At 34.0% G+C, this 25,922-nt stretch overlaps 1 long non-coding RNA gene across 1 annotated transcript in view; it reads right to left on the reverse strand.

Annotated features, from left to right (window-relative positions):
• LOC149136648 (uncharacterized) overlaps positions 1-13,327 on the reverse strand; it is a 36,218-nt gene extending 22,891 nt beyond the window's left edge. Inside the window, exon 1 of the long non-coding RNA XR_016241160.1 lies at positions 13,118-13,327. This is a non-coding gene — a long non-coding RNA (uncharacterized LOC149136648). The remainder of the gene's footprint in view (positions 1-13,117) is intronic.
• Positions 13,328-25,922: the final 12,595 nt, after the last annotated feature.

The following is a 25,922-nucleotide window of genomic DNA, read 5'->3' on the forward strand; positions in this document are numbered from 1 at the left end:
TCTTATATATATAAACATTTAACTATTTTTTCTCAAGTTTTAAATCATTTAATGGAACGACTTTGTAAGGAACTTAGTATAGATATTAATATCTTCGAATAGTAATGAAAAGAACTTCAGATTGAGAATTATATAAAGAAAGTCATAGTATATAAAGAATACATAATTAAACTTCCTCGTTCTTGTATATGTAAATACTTATGCACACAAATAGATACACTTAAACACAAACACACACAGTGGGATATAAATACATGAGTACTAATGTCTATGTGAATACGTAAATACGCACACTTATACACCTGTAAGCATTACATGCATATGTGTGTGTGTGTACGGAGAGAGAGAGAAATATATATATATATATATATATATATATATATATATATATATATATATATACATTCTTTCGTAATTTAAGCTGGTGTATTTCAATATACGCGAAAAATGGAAACAATAGGCTGCATTATTGTCGGCAGCTGTTCGCCTTACTCTTTGTAAGCCTAGTACTTAGTCTATCGGCCTCTTTTGCCGAACCGCTAAGTTACGGGACGTAAACACACCAGCATCGGTTGTCAAGTGATGCTGGAGCAAAACAGCCACACAAACATATATATATATATATATATATATATATATATATACATATATGACGGGCTTCTTCCAGTTTCCGTCTACCAAATCCACTCACAAGGCTTTGGTCGGCCCGAGGCTATAGTAGAAGACATTTGCCCAAGGTGCCGCGCAGTGGGACTGAACCCGGGACCATGTGGTTGGTATGCAAGCTACTTACCACACAGATACTCCTGCACCTTCGTCATGATTTTTATTTTTAATCATTTCTTGTCTTTTGCGAATAACTTATTTGGTGTAGGTTTATTGAAGCCAAACTTACATATGCATAGGTGTTTGTATATGTGTGTTTGTATATGTATGCTTGCGGATTTGAGTATCTTTGTGTGTATATTTTCGATTTCGATAAAGACGTGTAATCTTAAAGCAAATACATTTGAATTTTTCTTTTTTTTTTTTGTCTTTTTTGTCATCGACCAATCAGTCAACGGACTATTATATACCAAATTCAATTGAGTACATAAGAAATGTTTTCAATAAAGTCGATATAAGAAATCCAATGATCTTGAATACCTAAGCAATCTAAACGAAATGTAACTTCCACCGTGGTTGAATTTGCGCTTGAAACGTGAGAATATGTGCGTATATTACTCTATATATAATTATTAACTGGTCGGGGTTATGATCTGAGTTAATGCAATGCTGGATTGTAAATATAAGAATAGAGTTGTTTTTCAAGGTCCATATATTAGCTTGTCCATTTCTCTCTCTCTCTCTCTCTCTCTTTCTCTCTCTCTATCTCTTTCTCCCCTCTTTCTCTCCCCCTTTCTCTCCCTCTCTCTCCCTCTCTTTCTGTATATATATATATATATATATATATATATATATATATATATATATATATATATATATATATATATATATGTGTGTGTGTGTGTGTGTGTGTGTGTGTGTGTGTGTGTGTGTGTGTGTGTGTGTATAACGTAGATTGGTTTCGGCCATTATCGGCCCAGGCTATGATTAACTCAATAGCACCATATATATGTATATGAATACATACGTAAATAGACAGAAAGAGAAATTGACAACTAAACAAATAAACACGCTTTGGTTTGATATATAAAATATAAATATAGATACATATATGTTATAATCCTTAAAATACCCACTTCGGTATACACTATACTTAGTAAAACCAGTAAAGACACGAGTATCTCTGACCGCCTGCTACGTACCAATTTTTTTTTATTATTCTCAAGGGACTAAACAAAGAGAGGACATTATATGTGGGGCCGAAAAAAAAGAAAAAATCGAATTAGAAAATGTATTATTAATAAATGAAAAGGATGAAATGATGGTCACCCATGCCGCACGACCCAGGCAACATCATTGAACATTTTTTTAAAACTAACATAGATCATCAAAATTTTCTTTTTCACTTTGCTTGGTGTAGGCACCTCAGTTTTTTGTGTTTTTCTTTTTTTTTTATTCTTTTCGTTTGTTTCTGTTAAATGCGTAAGTTTATTCTTGTTTGTCAAGTCTTGTAATTTTTGGCTTTTTTTGTGTCTGGGATGGAGAGAATGAGTAACTTTCTTTTTCTCTTCCTCCCAGCCACCAGCCATTCAACGTCACTTACCTTTGTAGAAGTTGTCAACGGTGCTACTTATTCCTTCGCGACTGTCCCTCCTTCCACTGTCTCCTCCTGCTCCTTCCCCTTCCGCTTTCTCCCCATAGTTTTGTACATCTTTTGTACTCCACGTAATAAATATATATATGTGTATATATATATATATATATATATATATCTCGTGGGCATCGGTACCATTTTCCTCTTTCTCCGTTCTTCCTCCGAACTTTCCATCTTTCCGACGAAGGGCTACGCCCGAAACGTCATACACTCTCTCTTTCCTTTCCTGAGCGTCCAATAATACTATCCATATCACGTCATCACTTTGTTGTTTTTTGTTTTTTTGTTATTGTTTTTTTTAACTATATATATATATATATATATATATATATATATATATATATATATATATATATATATGCTTATACATAAACGTCCATCCAATGAATAATTTCAGTTATTTTTTCTCTATATATACATCCTTATACTTTTTACATGTATATATATATATATATATATATGAATATTTTATATATCAAGCTCAAGCGTGTTTATTTGTTTATTTGCATCATTATCTATATCTGTTCAACTGGATTCCATTTATAGCCACTCTTTACTCCACAAACTTAATCTTCGATAAAGATTTAGGAGTACATGTTCAAATCATGAGCAATACAAAGTGTTTTCTATATTGAGTACCCCTGGTTCTCACCTGTTGACTCTACATGAGTGTGTGTGTGTGTGTGTGTGTGTGTGTGTGTGTGTGTGTGTGTGTGAGTGTGTGTGTGTGTGAGTGTGTGTGTGTGTGTGTGCATGCGTGCGTGCGTGTGTGTATGTGTGCGTGTGTGTGTATGCATGTGTGTATGCTTCTGTGTGTGTATGCGTGTATGTGTGTACGCGTTTGTGTGTGTAGACAGAGAGACAGACAGACGGAGACAGAGATACACACACACATGCTCACATGCACATACATGCACGCAAGCACGCACACACACATACACATGCGAGCGCGTGCGCACGCACGCACACACACACACACACACACACATTTACACAGATACACATAAGTTTTTTTTCAAGTTTTAAGCAATTTGATAGAAATTTTTTTGTAAAGAATTCAATGAAGACTTCTTCCTAATGTCTCCGAATGCTAATAGCATGATAGACTAATGCTAGATTGGTGCCTTAATGTCTCAGCTTAATTACTAATACAACGACACGTTTTCTATTGTTCTATTTTTGTAACAATATCACTAACTATAATGTGTCCGTGTAATTTGTGTAAATACGTTATTTGAATACTTGTTCCATTACTAAGTCAATTAACCATATTTAAATTTTCCAATAGCTCTACATCTCCCTTTGTTTAGATTAAAATATGGCTTTGGAGCAGTTTATCAAAGTCTCCACTGATCAGGTTCAGCATTGGCTAACTATATAGATTATCTTCCTCATCTCAGGAATCAATACTTTTGTGAGTAGTTGTTCCTCATGTACGAAATCTATATATAACAGCATCGAGTTTTTGTTTTGTTCTTTTTTAGAAGTCAGATCTCATTCTGAAACATTATGAAAGAGCACCATCGCTACTAAATCAGCCATTTAGGTTGTCACTTTGCATTTAGTCTAAGAAGCCTTGGTAACATTTTCCTTTTAGTTCCCGTTGATTCTTTGGAAAACATACGAGCCATCACGTTTCAACTTTACAATAGCTACCGACAATAAAATTCCCTGCAACCCTTGATCACTTCCACGTAAAACAATGTCACGGTGACCAATACTATTTTTTCCTCTTCCAAATGGAATGCTTCAGAAATTGTAGAAGCATTATAATCTGTGTCTTTAGGCAAAGATCAATGTATGCTTGACCAGGACAAGAATAGTCTAATCCACATGTAAATACATATTCTTTGTTTTAAGCCAAAATCCAATCGTAGTTTCTCGAAGATTTAGTGGGGAAGAAATTAATACACGACGTAACTCTGACTAGCCTGACCAAATTCAGAACTGAATCGATATAAATTTGCCGGAATAATTCTAATAATTCAAGGTAAATTGAATATTCTATCATCAAAGAATAAGTAACAGTGACACATGATCTCATTGCTACTCTAATTAATTGAAGATATAACCCTGACGAGGAAGATAGTAATTGGCGTTAAAAGTTCTTTATTTTTAGAAGTGATGATGTAGAGAACTTTAGTTTCAATCAAATAGAAATAATATATTTAAATGCAAACAAACCGTGGGTGAGATATTTGGCAGCCATGCTAGCAACTTCAGATCTGTATCGGAGCTCCGTAGGGAAGTGTAATCTAACGCAATGGCTGCTGTGAAGATCTCAAAATGACAAATAAGATTAGTTTTTGGCCTGACAAGCATTAACTAATTAAGCCAATTAAAATATCGATATTGGAAATTTTTTCAAGGCTGCCTTCAGCATGAAGAGCCTATGGTTAAGTTCAGCGCAAGGTGCTTGATATGGTAAAGCAAAAATAAGTTTTCATTAATTGAAAATTATAAAATAGTCAATGAAACCAATGAAAATTTATTCTCAAAAGGGGCCGGCGAGTGATCTCTCGAAATTTCAATCGCACAAACACTATGATTGAATGGAAATATAACAAAATAAAAGCAAGTAGTTCTGATCCTTGTTAACTGTGGCGAAAAACCGAACATATTTCGGTGGTCCTGGACATCTCCAGCAACGTATATTCCATTCGATGTCTGACATCTCAGAAACATCAATAAGATTAGTTTGTTTGTTTGTGTGCGTGTGTGTGTCTGTGTCTGTGTGTGTGAAAGAGATAGTGAAAGAGAGAGGGGTGAGAGTGAGATTGTGTGTGCGCGCACACGTGCGTGTGTGTGTGTGTGTGTGTGTGTGTGTGTGTGTGCGTGTGTGAACATTCAAAGTTTCCAAATGTACCTTTAGTATGAAGATACTATATAAAGTGAGAGCTAAAAGAATGAGGTAGTGAGCCGAAAATAATTTTTTAGCACAATTATAACGTTCCTAAGAAAATAAACTTTAAAAATGTGTCCTCACAAGAGGCAAGGTAGAAACATCCCAAAGATTCGATCAAATAAAAATTAAATTTAAATAGTGACAGTAAAGCAGGTGAGTTAGCTTGATTTTCAGTTTCCATAGTGACAACTCAGGCTGTATTCTGATAGTGTAGGACGTCTTTAGTAAAGCATGGTTTATTCCAAGATAGCCAACATCTCAGCAAAACAAATATTATTAGATTTTCTTTAATGTGAAAACACTGAAATTAAAATATTGATAATGGATATTCTTCTACATAAAGAATATATAGTGAATTAAAAGCTAAAATACTTGAAATGATAACTCTCGAATGAAAAACATAAATGAATTGAAAATATATTAATACTGAGAAAAATAGTAATCTGCGCTAATGAAAATTTATTCACAGTGTCTCCAAAATAATGAACTGAAATTTCAATCAACTAAAAATTGAATTTACATGAAGACATCCAGAGAGGCGCGTAAGTCAGACCATTGACATCCGTAGTGACAGTTCCGGTCATACTTCAAACTCATAACAAATTTTTCTATTAACACACAAAATTCTTAGTAATAAATAAAGAAAATCAAGAATATGATCACTTTAACAAGCCTCTAATTATAAAAAGAAAACAAGGAACGAAAATGGCGCAAAACAAAATAAATAGAAAACCACCAAACAAAAATAACTGCCAGAAAAAAAAGGTGCAAAAACAAAACAAATTAATTTACCCCAAAAATAGAGTATTACTACACTAGCGGGAATAAATGACGAGCACCAGCAAATTGGATCGTTTTCGACTGAGGATCGCAGCAAAATCAAACACAAGTCACAAGATACTTTAGTTAACATGAACTAAATATACTACAACACGTTTTTGAGTACTCCACTTCTTATATGTCTATGTATGTATATATATATATGTGGGGGGGGGGGAGTATGTGTGTTGTGTGTGTATGTGTATGTGTGTGTGTTGTGTTTGTGTGTGTGCGTGTGTGTGTGTATTAAATATGGATGCAGAATAAGTACCGAACGCCAATCTTTATAACTTAACCTGGATATATTATTAGAACGCCGAATACAGCAATATTCGCATTTGGAGGTTCATGTATATAAGTACGTCGATAAAAGCAAAGACGAGAACCGAATGACATGGCTGCAGAGGCGGCCAGGTCACTTGATTTCAACGTGCGGTGCTTCTTCAGTTGTAAGTGTCCAGTTGCTGCATAGCAGCAAAATGTCACTGTCAACGATACATAGTGTAGTAGTGATTTTTCTGTCACTGGTTTCTCAAATAGCCGGTAGGATTATCATAAAATAGATATAAGCGACATTTACGCACACACACTCTCTCTCCCTCTCTATCTCTCTCTCTCTCTCTCTCTATCTCTCTCTATCTCTATCTCTCTCTCTCTATCTCTCTCTCTCTCTCTCTCTCTCTCACACACACACACACACACACACACACATACATCCATATATACATCCAAATATATTTGTATGTATGTGTGTGTTTGTGTTTGCGTACGTTTGAGGATGTAGGCATGTAAGCATGTATGTTTGTATGTATGCATGTATGTATGTATGTATGTATGTATGTATGTATGTATGTATGTATGTATGTATGTATGCGTGTATGTGTATGGCAATATTTATACCCTATTGACTACACGTGTGCCGTTGGGGATTTCTTCTCCATCTTTGGACTTTTCCCTTTCTCCTTTCCGACGAAGAGCTATGCTCGAAACGTCAAACTCTCTTCTTTCACCGAGAGTCAAGCTAATACATTCCTTGTGCACGTCGTTGCGTTCGCCTTTTATTTCGTTCTTTTATTCATTATTTTATTCGTTTTTTTAACTATTTGTTTATTTGAACTGAGACTCTCTCTGTGTGTGTGTGTGTGTGTGTGTGTGTGTGTGTGTGTGTGTGTGTGTGTGTGTGTGTGTGTGTGTGTGTGTGTAAAATTACGATAGACAGCCGTATGCAGTGTTTTATTAAAAAGGAAAACTGTAATTCTCACTAAATATAACTAGGTTATTAGAACACCGAGATTGCTAAAAATAAGAGCCAAAACAAAGCTCTAATGCTCTAATTAAAACACATAATTGCATATGAGACTACGGAATTAGCCGAAACTAACCAATCAGTTTAGGGAACAGTAACAGCAGGGAGTTTGCCATTTAGTTGTTGAAATTTGTTTTAACGGTTTTGTAAACGTGTTGTTTCCGAATTTGTGTATTAAATAACTAATGTCTATGTACACATGTGAACAAGCGTACGTAAATTTAATCATATATATATACAGATATATACTTGTATATGATGTATTTTGAATTTATGGAAAGAAATCTCATAAAACTCAACAATTTAGTTTAAAATGGAGAAGTGAATTTGTTAAAATATATAAGAGAATTTTAATTCATGCAGACGATCGTTTTGTAGAGAGATATGAAAATAATGCAAATTGATGGTTGAATTGAATTGAATTAAATTTATTAAGCCAATTGATATATAATTAAATTATTTAATTAATTTAATTTAATTCAATCCAACCACGAATTTGCATTACTTTTATATCTCTGTACGAAACGATCGACTGCATGAATTAAAATTCTCTTATATATTTTAACAACTTCTCCATTTTCAACTAAATTGTTGAGTTTTATGGGCTTTCATTCCATAAATATACAACACATCACATACAAGTATTATTTTCATATTCGCAAATTTACGCCTGTAAACTACCAGTAAAATGTGAAGAATCAATATTAGAAAATATTTCGGAAACCTCCAAATTAAAGGCCGAATCTAAATTCAACCTTTTTTACACCTATATATATATATATATATATATATATATATATATATATAAAATAAGCAACACGGATTTCAAAGGTGATTGCAGTATGCACGTTTCATGCTACTCCAATTTATTTAAGTAATGCGAGCATTACATTAAATGCAATATGAAGAGCAATCTTCAGCTGCACGAAAATGCAGAAAATTACTGTAGAAAAGACATATTATATATGTGGCAACATTTCAAATCCAAGTGGGAGAGAGGATACATAAAAATCCAAATGTGAGGAAGAATACATAAATCCATCTTGACATAGCCGAGTCTATCGGGCTAGTAATTGATTCTAGACAAAAGTTTTAACTGTCTCAGATTTTATTGTTTCTTATCTAGTGGTGATAGCATAAGGGACAATTACTTCTAAAGAAAGGGAAGGTGTAAGCAGTATGCATGGACAAGGCTATAAAATATATTAGAATATAAAGGTTTCACTGGTCAGAGTAGTATCAGGTCATTTTACTACTATCAAAATGTATATATATATACATATATATACATACATACATACAAACATACATACATACGCACACACGCGAGCACACACCTATACATGCACAGATACACTCGTATGTACCCATGCACTCAGAAACACACACATGTGCACACACATATACGCACAAACATATACACATACATAAATACGTATATATATGCACATATGCACCCCCTAAACATACATGTAGACATGCAGTTACATACAAACATATATAAGATATGTATATGGATATGTCTACGCACACACACACGCATATATATATATATATATATATATATATATATATATATATATATATATATATATGAAATTAATCCCCCCGCCCCGCAAAAATGAAGAAAAACACAAAAAACACAACAACACAAGGACGTACTACATGCAAATTATTAACTGACGCTCAAGGCAGGAAAGAAATTTAGTTTTACGTTTCGAGCAAAAGTCTTCTTCAGAAACAGGAGACAGAGGAAAGTCCAAGAGAAAAGTAAGACAGAGCAAAAAATCGCCAACGATCCACATGTAGTTATGTGTGTGTATGTGTGTGTGTGTGTGTGTGTGTGTGTGTGTGTGTGTGTGTGTGTGTGTGTGTGTGTGTGCGACAAGAATTAATTTTTTGTCTTTTTTTTATGGAAACAAAAGGGTTTATAGGACTGCAAAAAAGAAGTGTTCAAATGTAAATGAAACAAGGATAAGAAATCATTGATCATAGTCCAAACATCAAATTCGAGTCAACGATTTTATATGTAACACCATACCTCAAACATTGGATCATATATAAATATTATCATGGTTCTTAAAACATATAAAAATATACATTATACATAAAAACACAGAAGGTAAAGATATATGCGAATAAAATACAAATATATTGAACGGCTTATCAAAAGGTAAATGTAAACGACTAAAAATTCTAAAGCGTGTCATCCTACTAAATAAGTAAATAAACTAAGATATAATAAAATATCAATCGACTAAAAATATTTTTAAAAGTTTGTTTGTACTCTCACACAAAAGTACGTCCAAAAAGTTCAATTCTTAAAACCATCGTAGGTTAGAGTCCACGAGCAAAAAGAGTTCCACAAAATCAATTCAAATACACTTATGACCATTTCGGGAGCTCATTACCGCGGTTCGATTACATTTAAAGGACATCACAGCAATGACCCTCCCACCTCATTAGGATGAACGGGAAATACGCATGGAACGAAACTAATGATGTTTGTTCTATGAACAATGTTTCTATATATATGTGTATGTATATACATATATATATGTATGTGTGTATATATATATATATATATATATATATATATATATATATATATATATATATATATATATATATATAGCACAAATTGATGTCGTTAGTTAAGCAAGAGAAAGGATAACGAAATATCAAGGCGTCCAAGTCTTCATGTAGTGTACTTGAAATTCCATGCTGCCGTTTCTTTTATTCCCGTAGTCATTAAATTGTATCTCCAATAGGCAACTGAATCATTGCGCACTTTTATTTATTAAATACCAAACTTAGATGAACTACATTTTATTACTATGTTTATCTAGGTTTATTTATTATATTCATATCAATATATGCATGTGTGCTTGAGAATATGTGTGTTGGCATATGTGTGTGTAAGATCTATTCAAAGTTGAATGTATTTTACGCAACGCTCAAATTAACTATGCCGGCTACATGTGAGATGAAGTACACGCGTAAAATTTCTAGTCATACAGCTCTGAATAAATCTCATTCAACTCTACTTAACTCCATTGACTAATGTTACTTAAATATATGAACATCTGTGCATACGTGATTCATGCAAGATATGTACTTACATGCACTTACAAATATACATGTGTGTGTATGTGTGTATGTATATACGCACACACAAACACACATACATATGATAGATAGATTGAGAGAGAGAGAGAGAGAGAGAGAGAGAGAGAGAGAGAGAGAGTGAGAGAGAGAGAGAGAAATTTCTTAATTAGCTACACAGGGCTGAACACAGATAGGACAAATACAATGTAGAGTTTTTCTTTTCGAGGGGTGCGAAAACAAAGTAAAAAAAAACAACAAAAGTAGGGACAACGATCAAAAGGAATCGAAATCGTTTGGAATATATACAAAATAAATCAAAATAATACAAAAAGTTCCCAAGAAATGGGGAGGTTTATCCGTGGAAAGAAAAACCTACGAAAAGACCAAGGTAACCTCGGGCAATAATGTTACATTTTAACAAATTTATTTACAAAAATAAGTAACTCTGCTTAATTTTTTTTTCTCGTTTCATAGGATCATGCTCAAAGTGGCGTCGTCATTTATACGTGCTATCCTTGCTACATTCACCCTTCTTCTTTGGAAACATTCGCTAGACAACACTTGAATCGTTTTTCCTGACCAGTTTTCTTGTTGCAAAGTAGCAAACTCGAGGATGTTGATGTTCTCCTCCATGCGGTAGCAAGTGGCGGACAAAAGCCATTGTGACTCTACCTCAGGAGGGACATTCTTGATTGAAACTTTGGTCACACGTTGACCAAGGTAGGTCGGAATTAAAATTGGTTTTTCCGACTTTAGGGTGAGTGTCGACAGCTCTTTAGCTTTTTCTTCGCTGTCGAAGCGAACCTGTATTGTGACATATTAGTTCCACCAGTTTACATAGTTTTTGAAAGCCCATATCGGGCGCAAACATTTTTCTATGAGTTCTTCGGGTGCTTGTTCTGGTCTGCGTGTTTTGCGTTTTTAATTTTGTATATTATTGTTCTCTTTTGTGTGGTCTCTATGATATCTTGAGGAATGTTTAGGTGTAGACTTGATCCTTTTTCAGTTAAGAGGGCTTTGGTTTATTTAATTTGTTCTGGCGTAAAATGTAGAAGGGTCTTTTTTTTTGTTTCAATGCTCCTGCGCAATTGGATTTTTTTTGGTGGGAGTGTTGGTGGCAGAGGTGTCTGTTTTAGCAATAGAAGGTGAAGTTTTATTTGTATTGATGGTCTTTTCTTTCAAACAGTTTGACGGCTTTGCGACAGTATCGCTATTGTTGCTGGTGGTGGTGGTGGTGGTAGCAGTGGTAATCTTGGTGGTGGTGGTGGTGGTGGTAGTGATAGCAGTGGTAACCGTGGTGGTGGTGTTGGTGGTGGTGATGACAGGGCTGTTAACAGTCGTGGTTGCAGTATCCATCACGTTGACAGCATTCACTTTTAAGTCTGTAATACTTGTCTTTACTTCATTTGTATTTTTCATTACTGTAGTTGATTTCGTGTGAATGCGTGTGCATGAGTTATTCTTTTTTTCTCCTAGCGTTTCAAACCTAGGAAAATGCTGGTCTATGAACGAATTTGACCAGCGTTCTACAATAATATTTCTCGACATTTTTAAATGCCGAGAATTAAATATGTAAATTTAATTTGGGCTGAAACTGCCCATAGGGGGCAAATTCCTGCCTTAGAAATACAGTAAAATGAAAGTTGGGTGCTTCACACACCTTATGGACAAAAATGATAACGAAATGTGGGCAATAAATGGTCAAAAATAAGGTTTACCTTCGGAGCCGATGTGACAACACGTCAGTCGATAGATAGATAGATAGATAGATAAGATAATGTTTCCTTTCATGTTCAGTTATAATAAAAAACAATTTTATATTCATCTGATGGGTTACTTGATGCTTCTGTAGAGTACACATTTATTATTCTTAAGCAACAATATTATTGACTGCGATTTACTTCAAAGTTTCGGCCAACTAAGCCATCGCCGGGCTACGATGGATTGAAGTTAATCTTTTCCTCTGTTCTTGTACCATTTTACCTTGACTTTTCTCTGTATATCCAAAGAAGCACTATGTCCGAAACGCTATATTTTCACTTTATAACTTTCCACTTATCCCCCTCTATCACCCGACTTCCTAATCAACTACATCCACTGTCTCCTTACATTACACCTGATTACAATTCACGAGGTCCCACTTATTTCTTGCACTATAATATATAAATGAATAAAAACAAGTAATTCACAATTTGATGTTGGTGAACCAAACCATTTCGAAGTCCCTTGACCCATCGACTTTTCTTTTTTCTTGTATTTGATTTTGTCGTTTACGTTTCTATAATATAGTTTGTTAACATGAATAGATCGTAACCGTAAGTTTGGTGCACTGTAAATACCTAATATATTTTAACAGTGTCTTGATGTATATTGTGTGCTGCTAGCTTAGTATTAGTTGGATATGAAACTTGAAATTGTGATGTATGGTTATTGATAGACTACATCTTATGGTATATATATATATATATATATATATATATATATATATATATATAATGAAAAATATTTCAATACAAATGTATTAATACAAATGTATCAATTTCCAGCAAAAAATAGCCCTATAAGAGTATATATATAAATTCATAAGAATGGTACAACAAGGTACCGATATTTACTGGACAATAGCAATCGATATAAAAACGACGCTATTGTATAGCTTAACTGCGTATATACTGGCAAAAATGCGTGTGTGCAACAAAACATGAAAAACTTGTCTTACCTTAGGAAGAACATCCGAAAATGAACAACCCAGATTAAGGATAATGCAATACCTAGGTTTCAGACTTTTCAAATACATTTCAAAACGTAAATCTGATTAGTCCCATCAGCTGCATTCACCTAGACAACATTTCAAATGTTGCCACATCAATGCCAAGTATACTCGCCCGAACGCCAAGCCGTTAACGGAACTGAGAACAGTGAAGAAGTCAACAATGAAAAATATTTCAATACAAATGTATTCTTATGAATATATATATTCTTATGAATATATATATATATATATATATATATATATATATATATATATATATATATATATATATAAACACATATATATGTGTATATATACATTTATATCTATATCTATATATATACATATATAGATATACGTACATAGATATACATAGATATATATCTATATGTATGTATATGTATATATGTGTTTATGTCTATACATATACATATATGTATAAGTATATATATGTATATATATATATGTATTTATATATATATATGTATGTATGTGTATATATGTGTTTATGTATATACATATACATATATGTATAAGTATATATATGTATATATGTATATATGTATTTATATATATATATATATATATATATATATATATATATATATATATATGTATGTATATATGTATATATAAATATATATATATATATATATATATATATATATATATATATATATATATTTATGCATGTGTCTATATACATACATACATGCAAACATATATACATACATATGAAGTGACAAAGTTAGAAAGAGACAAAGACAGACATAATGAATTAGATACAAAGAAGTAAAATAAGCTATGACAAAAGAAAGAACTAATTAAACAAACAAACTGACGTACAAAACAGTACGTTAGAAAGATAAAATTTAGAGATAAACGTAAAACACCATTAATATGCGTATACACGGTGCGACGTTTTTGAAGGTTTAAGGGGCCCTTGTGATAAACAATATCAAACGACATAAAAGGGATTTTGTGAACGCTCTGAGACACACATTTTATGATGTGTTTTGTAGATACAATCTGTAGAACTTCTGAAACAGTACGCATACATAGTTACGAGCAACGACACACACACACACACACACACACACACATATATATGTGTGTGTGTGTGTATTTGTACCTGTATATCTGAGCTATACATATACACAGATAGATAGATAGATAGATAGATAGATAGATAGATAGATAGATAGATAGATAGATAGATAGATAGACACGTATGCTTGTATATGTTTGTGTATTTCATGCATACGTGCGCACATACATACAATACATACATACATATATTACTTTTTAAAGAGAAAACGCTGACTGTAACTTCGAAATGTTTTGGTTCGCCTACATCAAAGCGTGAGTTTCATTGATTTTTATAGAATTTTTATGTTCATAGGTAGATTTGGTTGGGTGGTACGTACAAGTGGGCCCATGTGAATGATAATTAAGCATGATGTAAGCAGACAGTGGAAGTGGCTGAGTAGGAAGCGGGGTGATAGAGGTAGGTAGGAGGGAAAATATGGTGAGATGATAATTTCGTTTCATACGGTGGTTTTGTTCAGTTGGACGTGGAAATAAAGTAAACAAATATGCCAAATTCGGGTCACGACTTTAATTTTGTGGTGTTCTAAGGTTCACAAAAGAATTTTTGTAGTCATCAAAGTGTGACACTTGATGCGTCAGCGACATCATTGTTTAAGGCATAGGTGGTAAGGATTGCCTCCTGCTTTTAACGCCCGACAATCAGTTATGGTCATGTGAACGTAGTTATAAGTTAGCAAGAACAGACGAATGCCAGCTGTGTGGCACTTGTCGTAGATGTGGTTGATGTGTCTTCTGAATCATTGAGTTGCTGAAAAGGCAGAGATTGCAGTCTTTGCTTGGACAACGAGTATAATATTATTGGGTCTATGGGTGGCTTTGCAGGTTAATCTGGAATCAATAATCTGAAATACATCTAAAGTGGGTATCATCTACAAGAACGATATAAAACGTCGGTCTTTATATTGATAGAACGAACGCACTATTTATTGTGCTGCATTTTTCGGAGACAGAGTTTGTGATTGCGAGTTTCGGCCGACCCAGATGGGACCCTGTCGATAATACATCATTTGATGCTGGGTAAGGTATTTCTGTATCCTGGAATCTCCAAACAAAGCGGAACAATGCGGTAGAGTTTCTTCAATCCCTACATCTGATGATGTACATATGAAGTGAATAGCTTTCTTTAAAGTCGTTAGCCGTCATGCCCGTGTAGTATTTCGTAATACCATCGAGTGGCGTGAGTGTGGATATATAAACCACTGCCTTCGAGAGGCAGTGATTGTAGGATTTCTTCAGTTGTAGAGAATAGTGTGGTGGGAGGGTAGATTGTCTGGTTAGGTTCTTGCATCTGCTATAGCGTGCGATGCTAGACGCAATGTTGCCTAAACATGAGCTGCTAACATTTATATCATGGAATTATAATGTTTATGGTATCTATACACTCTACATAAATGTTGCTTTACTAAAGTCAGGAAGCTCTTGATTATATTGCTAGCAACATTTAAGTTGAATTGGAGGAAAAGAAGCCATTTTATTTTTCTTCACTTTGCTTCTAAATACTCGAGGAGATAGTCATGATTTCTTGTTCACGAAACTTTAACACAAGTTAACCTCTTACTCAATACATACAATTCCGACAATATATAAATGTGCTGAGTTCTACTTATGTTCGTCTGTCATTCATTCTTAGGCACACACACACACACACACACACACACACACACACACACACACACGTACACACACGTACACACACACACATTCACGCATACATATATATATGTGTGTGTGTAGATGTGTCTGCTTCTACACACACACATATATGTGTGTATGTGTGTATGAGTGTGTACATGTGTCTATTTGTGTGTATGTGTGTATGTGTGTATGAGTGTATACATGTGTCTATTTGTGTGTATGTTGTGTGTGTGCGCGCGCATGCTTATTAAAGAGGGGAGGGGATCATGTTAACTTTATTGCTCTAGTGTATACAGTAGTATCTTAAGTAAAGATTGAATAGAAAGTACAAAAAGAAAGCAAAATACGTGTTTGATTGGATTTCATCTTCTCTCTATTGGAATAGCGTTAATGTTCCTGCGGAAGTACTAATTAATTTAAGAAATGTGGTAGCTCTAACTTTATTAGTAACCAGACGGGAAATTCACAGAAAATAAAAAATAAAAATGTAAAAAATATAAAAGGAAAATGAAAAGAAAGAAGTATGTGTTCTATTGGAATTCTGGGCACCGCTTAAGTAACTTTGCATTTGACGGCCGACAGAGATTAATTCAATATTTTCATTTTTATTTCAAAGTTTTAAATATTTCCAGTTACAAAGACTACAAAAAGTCTTTGGTTGCGTATATGTCGGCGTTTTTCCTAAAAGTTGCAATTCAATGAAACAGAATACATTTTTATTCTTCAAAAATCATATTTGTGTAGCTAGATTTGTGTTCACTCTTATTTGTAACGCTGTAGATGTATGACTCTGTTGATCAACCCAGCTCTAAAATTGGTTCGCAGCCATGTCTATACAATCAATGCCGTTTTGCTTATTGTAAACTGTCTGGGTTACTCCAGACAGTTTCCGTTCACTGGATATACACTTTAAGCGTGACAATTATAAATCTGTGTTCCATTGGTTGTGTTCTGGTGATTTAAACTTTTCATTATTTTTTATTACTCATGTATGTCACAATACTGGCAAACTTCGTTATTGTTGAGTAGCCTATTTATATGCGAATTTGTATTAAAGATTTTCCTGTCCGGGGAAAAATGAATTCTTACTAGACACAGAATGGCTTTGTCTCTCAAAAATGGTGTATTATACCACGTGATCTTTATTACACGTTCTACTATTAGTTTATATGTATACTTTATATTTCACGATTTCTTTGAAACATCAACATTAATGATTGTATTGAATGGTACTTCAACAGAAGAGGTTTTTGAAATTCGCTTAGTCAGGCTACTAGGGATATTTTATAAGAAATACAGTGCGCTGTTCGAATTGTAGTTTATATATAATTACTTCTACTGTAGGTGCAAGGCCTGAATTTTGGGAGCTAGTCTACTACATTGATGTCAATGCTCAACAGTTACTTATTTTATCGACCCGAAAGGATGAAAAGGAAAGTCGATCTCGGCGGAATTTGAAATCAAAATGTGAAGCTAGAAAAAATGCTGCTATGCATTTTGTCCGGTGTATTAATGATTCTGCCAACTCGCAGCCTTCTTCTGATGAATATATGATATTGAAACATGTGATTTATTATATGGATAGATCTTTTCGTTAATAAGGTTGCATGTAACATGTACAAACATTGACTGTAGTCAAGTTAATAATTAATATTTGGGTTTAAGATGAGGAATAATTTGATTGGATCATTCCTGATCTTACTTTCATGCTGCCGTTTAATTTTTTTGGAGAGCGATTTTTAGAAATTCCTTCATTAACAACGACACAATTCACGATATAGGAGGTGCGTTCCAGAAATTTTGAGACGTTTTAAAGAGAGGCAGTTATAACTGTCTTAACTTATTGTAATTTTAGTGTATCATTACTATACATATAATAAACTGACCTGCCAACTTTGTTATTCCAGACTGAACGAAACGGTTGTAAGAACACTTTGAACACACCCTACTAAACACTGCTTGTTACAGCTGACTAGTTTGCGGGATGTATTCGGGGCGTTTAGGAGCTTACTGTGCAATTAAAAGTTTTGTGTTAAACTGGGAAAATGTTCCTGACTGCTTATAACGTATCGCTTTTGTTGGTGCAACAGATTCAAGTTCGAAAGAAAGTAGATGAGAGACAATGATAAGTATGGAAGAGAGAGGGACATCAGAACGTCAGAGCTGGTTGATAGTTTGCAATTTTCTGGATGAAGACCATTGTGTGTCTATAAAGACAAAAGTATACAGTTCGGAGTTGGTGTGGCAACGATACACTGAATTATTCATGAAGATCTAAACATACGTAAAATTTCTTCAAAGTTTGTTCGAAACGTACTCCGTGATGAATATCCTGGTTACCAGTAACTGGACAGAGATACGCATCAAAACTGTCCTTCACCCTCCCTACAGACCTTGCTCTTCGTGACTGATGGTAGCTTTCCAAGCTGAACGAGAATTCCAGGAACAGTCATTTTGAAGACATTGAGAAGATGAAAAGAGCCCTGACAAGGACACCTTAATTTTGGAAGAATTCCATGGAGCCTTCATGAAAGAGATCAGAGTTTTGTACTTTTGTAATTAATAACTGTCTCCACTGAAAAAAAACTTCTGAAATCCACTCTGTATATATTTTAACTTGGCGGTAAATTTTTGGCACCCTTGATTAGACTAAACAACGATATTCTTTTCCATTTGTGTCTTATTAAAGAAAAGGATCGGCCTCTTGATATTTATTACTATTTGTACATCATTATCAGTGATAGTACTAAATAGTTTTGCAAAATATATGACTCTTAGTAATAGTTGGTTATCAGTACAAATAGAAGGGCAGTAGCTAACTTTATCAAATTATATATGTATACGTTTTTACCAGCTATGCGCGTAAAACGATTTATAACTGATGCACTATTGTTCCAAAATGCTAACCTAGGGTTTTCCTATATATATTATTTTTATTTTTAAATGCACCATTAATGAGTTTTCTTACATGAGGCTTACGGGATCAATCAAACCAGAATTATTCCTGGTGCTCTGTTGCTGATTCTTGCAATTGTGTCTCCCAAATTGTATACCTAATCAATACAAACTGTCTAGAGAAATTTTATTTATATCTATATCTATATCTATGTATGTATCTATCTTTGTGTATATATATATATATATATATATATATATATATATATATATATATATATACACACATTTACATATATGTATATTCCTGTGGTGCGTGCATGTGTGTGTATGTATATGTATATATACATACATATATATTTATACATACATATACATTTATATGCAACCAATTAACCAAAATGGCGTTGATTATATACATAGGACTTGGAAGCAATTTAACTGTCGATTTCATCGGCGTAGCCCTACATTTACAACATTACAAAGACGATTGGACGCAAAACTAGCAAGCAACACGTATATATTTGAAGAAAAATAAAAAATATTTCCCATGTCATTAAATGACAACTCTTAGATAAAGTATCAATTGATACTCAATCAAATGATTTCTGTAGACTCTGCACTCTGTAAAAGCTATTGATCGAGAAACATCAAACCAAAATATTGATCAGATGTACTGAATTATTCTCTTTCTACCTTAATAAGCTGAAGTACAAGCTCAAAAACCTTCATACTATCTCTATGGGAATGACATGAAATCCGGTAGAACACAAGCTTCATTTTTTTTTTTTCCAGTTTCATTTTGTATTTTCTCTACGAATACTATTTCACACCCAATTAGTTGTACAATTAGACTTACATCAATTCTTATATAAATAAATTAGCACCTATATAGATATCTTACCACTATCTCAGTAGACGAAACACGAAGTATCAATGGAACTCACGGGCACGCGCGCGCGCGCTTCCACACACGCACACACATACACGCGCGCGCGCATACACACGTGCAAACAGATATATTCATACAAACGTATATAGTATATATACGCAGCTATACATATATGTACACACAAACATGCACACATATATATATACATATACATACATATATATATACATCTATATATATATATATATATATATATATACATATACATTTACATGGACATATATATATGTATGTATGTATATATATATATATATAGAGAGAGAGAGAGAGAGAGAGAGAGAGAGAAAGAGTGAGAGAGAGTGAAAGCGTGAGTGAGAGTGAGTGAGAAAGAGAGCGAGATATAAATACATACATACATGGATACATATGTACGTACATACGTATGTACATACAACCATACATACATACGTAGATACATATATACATGCATACATACTTGTATGCATGTACCTATTTACACATATATGTATGCATGTATGTACGTATATATGTGTATCAAATTTTTTCTGTAGTTTTTATATCTTGGAAAATATCATAACAGAATTCTCGATATTTTCAACATTATCTTCCGGTGTTGATTTCTGTTGTTTTCCAGATTTGTATAATACCCATAATTTTTGTTTTTATGCTTTCTCTTTACTATCCACTGAAAACGGCATTACACCAGCGTGTGTCCGAAGGAAATACAGTTAATATATATATCATTATTAAAAACCACACAAGAAGGAAACGTAATATTCAGCTTCTCATGGTTTCCTGGCTGGAATATTGAATTTATTTCGCCATTTTCAAGCCGGCAATGTCAACATGATGGATTAGCAACTCCATATGAAGTAAGTCAGGTTTAAATGAGCACATGTGGTTTGAAAAAGATAACGAGCAATAAAAAGGAGATAAATTCACTGAACAGAAAATAGAACCAGACTCTTAGAAGGTGCGAATGTTTCCTGAACCATTGAGAGCACAAAGGATGAACAAACTGTGGAAAGGTTATTGAAATGATAAAAGTTGAGATATAGTCGAGTTATCTATGTTTCAGTACTTGCGTATCCAGGTGGTGTATCAACTATTGGGTGAGATAAACGGAAATATTGCTACACACATGATGACGTATGGGTAATATTCCCTGATTAGAGATCGATAGAATCGCAATCAAATTAATGGACTATGGCCTGCCTTTTAGTTTATCATTAATTCCTACTAAAATGTATGCATATATAAATACATATATGTGTATGTTTCGCTTCGCAATCTTAAGGTCATGAGTTCGATTCCTGGCAGCGTGTTGTGTCCTTGTGCGAGACACTTTATTTCACGTTGCTCCAGTTCACTACGTTATGGGTACGCGTGTCTGTGGAGCGCCGTACAGGCTATTCCATTGATCAGATCAACTGGAACATTTGCCATCGTAACTGATGGAGTGCCAGTTATACACACACACACACACACACACACACACACACACACACACACACACACACACACACACACACACACATATATATATATATATATATATATATATATATATATATATATATATATCATAAATATATAGGGATTGACAGTAACCTGCTTCTCCAACATACTGAGAATTCAGAAATAGCAGTCAAAGAACTACTGATCTCAAAACTACAAATTATTACTCCAGATTGATAGCGATATTTTTGATACACACAGAACAAAAAACAGTAGAGAAGAGTAAAAAAAACCACCTGCCTTTAGTTAATTTAGTACGATCGTTTCACAGTTAAGAGTAAAGAATACTCTATTCTGATCATCAGCTAAATATTCCAATAAATTTGTTAATGTCTAAAATAACTCACGTTAATTTTGACCATGCGACATCAATACCACGTGAGGAAGACGTTAAGAAATTTATCGGCCAGTGAGTTCAAAATCCCTCGCCCTAATGAATTCAATTCAGTGTGCATCATAAATAGTCCCACATAGAAAAGAGACCCGTACGAACTTCTTGCGGTTTAACTATTCACATTAGAGGTATTATTAAAATATAGATATGCAGGGCAGGGAATCGTCAATTAGTAATAAAATTAATAATTAACAATTTTGCCGGGTAGCTCAGTATGAAAAAACCTTTTCGGTAAAAAACATTTATAATCATAAATATATAGGGATTGACAGTAACCTGCTTCTCCAACATACTGAGAATTCAGAAATAGCAGTCAAAGAACTACTGATTTCAAAACTACAAATTATTACTCCAGATTGATAGCGATATTTTTGATACACACAGAACAAAAAACAGTAGAGAAGAGTATACTGTCACTAGCTATGCTGATGACACAAAGATATCTCAGGCAATAAAGAATCCTGATGATATTGTAAGCCTGCAGAATGACCTAAATGCAATATATGAGTGGGCAGAGCAAAATAATATGCAGTTCAATGCAAAAAAATTTCAAGTACTGCGCTACAAGACCACAAGCACCTCCCAACTGACATACACAGGGCCTGGAGGTACTGCAATCCCAGAACCACAAACAGTAAGAGATCTGGGCATCAACATGTGTAGTGATGCATCATTTCACATGCACATTGTCAAGTTGACAGCAAAGTGCAGACAACTGGCAGGGTGGATACTGAGGACATTCCGTACAAGGGATCAAAAAGTCATGTTGACTCTGTGGAAGACATTTGTTCTGAGCCGCCTAGACTATTGCTCTCAATTGTGGTCACCACACAGTGTTAAGCGGACAGCAGAACTCGAGGCAATTCAGCGGCACTATACAAAAAAGATCGCCACAGTCTAACAGATGAACTACAGGGAGCGACTGAAGGCACTAGGTCTCTACTCCCTGGAGCGCAGGCGGGAGAGATATGTAATAATATACATATGGAAAATACTGGAAGGACTGGTGCCAAACTTTGGCATCAAGAACTACAGGAACGCCCGCACGGGTCGCCACTGCATGGTGCCAAAGGTACCGTCCACTGCATCTCACATAAGAACGAGATACTGCAGCAGCCTCGGTTTCAGAGGACCTCAACTCTTCAATGCCCTGCCAAAACATTTGAGAGACATGCAAGACATGGATACAGAGGTCTTTAAGACAAAACTTGACACTTTCCTCTCCACGGTACCAGACGAACCAATGGCTCGTAATGAGACGCAGTTTAGGGCAGCTATGTCAAATTCTCTTATACACCAGATGTGCCATCAAAACTCTTGATTGGACCATGTCAGGTGGGGGTGAAGAGCTATGCGAGGAACGTGAAAATCACGGTGGTGCACCAGCATGACCGCAGCCACTTGGCTGAAACACATAAATAAATAAATAAATATATATATATATATATATATATATATATATATATATATATATATATATATATATATATATATATATTTATGAATATATATGTAAGTGTGCGTATGTACAGATACTAGCATATACGTGATCTGATTTTATTGACGATCGTGCGTTTTAGCCATCAATGCATTTCATCATGTTAATGTTGTAAACATGAATTTTTAAATGTTTAACGGGTAACAAGTAGCGACGACATTGCTCAATATAATATATATACATATATATATATATATATATATATATATATATATATATATATTATATAGGTAGATAGATAGATAGATAGATAGATAGATAGATAGATAGATAGATAGATAGATGCACAATCGAGTGCACAGACATGCACACATTAGTTTGATAGATATTTTATGCCCAACACAGCGTGAATCAGAAATACTGAAATAAATTTAAATATTAAAAAGCCATTAGATGGTGAAGAAGTGTATAAGAAATGTTAAGTATACAAGAAATTCTTTTCTATTCTTATATTATATACATCTTAATCTCTGCTAATGGCTTTCTCATATTCAAATTTATTTCAATACTTATGAAACATGTGTGTGTGTGTGTGTGTGCGTGTGTATATATACATATATATATGTGTATGTATGTATGTATGTATGTATATGTACATATATGTATGTATATATATATGTATGTGTGTGTGTATATATATATATATATATATATATATATATATATACATGTATGTATATAGATATATGTTTATGTGTACATGTACATAAATATGATAGATAGTTATATAGATAGATAGATAGATAGATACATACATACATACATACATACATACATACATACATACATACATGCATGCATACATACATACATACATACATACATACATACATACATACATACATACATACATACATAGATTGGATATTTTATGAGTGAATATATTTAATATTTCATGTACAAATATAGGAAACGTTATGTACGGAAACACATGTGCACACAAAAACTCACTCAAAAACACATGTACATCATATACGTTTAACATTTTTTTTTCTTTTACAGACAGTTTTTATTTAACGACATATTTTTACAGGAAGAATGGAAAGGAACAAAAACATTAGAAGTATAAAAGATCAAATTATCGCGAAAAAGACTAAGAACTACTTCACCAAGGAAACAAAGGAAAAATAAAAACGTGGTGATTATGCATCAGAAGATGGGATGGAGGAAGTACATATAATTGTTTTTTATTACCTGCGTCCATTGTAAGGTGAGTACGTGTAAACTTCGTACAACTTATGGTAGCAGTCGTTGTCCTCACAGTTAGCCTTCCGTTTGAACAATAGCATGTCAATGATTGCAGGAATGTTGAGCGTGTGGCTTAGTAGTTAGGATGTTGGACTCATGATTGTAAGATTGTAATTTCGATTCATGTACGGAGTGACGAGTTTGTTCTTGAGCAGAATAATTCATTTCACATTGTTCCCGTCCATTCAGCAGGCAAAAATAAGTAATCCTACAATGGACCATCGTCGCATCCAGGGGGATAATATATGCGCCATAGAAACCGGGAAACCAGGAAACCGGACCTATGAGTCTATATGAATCGGAAAGGATCTAAATTCTTTGTCCCATATGAGTGTGTGCGTATGTGTGTATGTGTGGCTAGTTGGAGGTGCCACAGCCATAGGTGACCCCCACAACAGATCACTGTTGCATCATTGAAAGGATAAAGCACATCTATGGGCAGATGTTGGGGCGGGGTGTTGATGTACGGATTCATGTCAGTCAGTCAGTCAGCTGTCCTTAATTTGATGTGATCCGAGATGTCTCCGTATGTAGCGGTAGAATCGTACTACAGGTAAGCCCAAATGTACTCCATTATGGCCCTTGCCATTTAAGAGTTTGTACTTATTGATTCTGAATAATAATGGTATTTTTTATGAGCTTTAAGCTTATTAAAAATACCATTATTTATTATTTACACACACACACACACACTTATATATATATATATACATAATAAATGATAAAAAATATATATTATATATACATGCATATATGGATACAGGACGTCACCAACGGTGCAAATAACATGAAATAAGTAAACAAGCAGGGAGAAAACGAATGGAATACGTAAACAACGACAAAAAATGGAAAGCAGGACGAGTTAACACTGAGAAAGGACCCTTCATTAGTTGTCGGCTGTCTATCTATTCCTCATTTCGAGCATTCAACGACAATATGAGTCTTCAAAGACAGTTCCTCCCATAAATTCTACAATAAAATTTAGGATTTATGGGTGGTGGGCAAAGTTGGGAATAAATAAATGACGGTGGAGACATACAAGGAAACCGAACAAAAACGAACATGGAGGGTCCTTAGACCAGAACGAAAGGAAAATAGTGAACGCTGGGAAAAGCATTTCTTTCTTTGAAAATAGAAAAGATAACAGAGAGGGAGAAAAACATCCACTCGTTTAAACGTTCGTGCAGGAAAAGGAAGATGGTCACATGAGGAAAGGATAGATGGACGATGGTCAGGTTTGAGCAATGAGAGAGAGAGAGAGAGAGAGGAGAGAGGAGAGAAAGAGGAGAGCGGCTGATAGAAAACGGCGGAGGGAGGAGGGAAAGGAATTAGAGAAGAATGGAGGAAGAAAACAGTATAGGGCAGAGTGTAGCATCAAAATGGAGAAGATAAAGTTACTTTGAAATAAACTTACATGCGTCGCGATTAATTAAATAATAATTTATAAATTATATATATATATATATATATATATATATACGTAGATGTATACATATATATATATATATATATATATATATATATATATATATATATATATATATATATATATATATATATA

This window comes from Octopus bimaculoides, chromosome 3 (assembly GCF_046866305.1).
Source record: "Octopus bimaculoides isolate indiv1 chromosome 3, ASM4686630v1, whole genome shotgun sequence".
Lineage (NCBI taxonomy): Eukaryota > Metazoa > Mollusca > Cephalopoda > Octopoda > Octopodidae > Octopus > Octopus bimaculoides.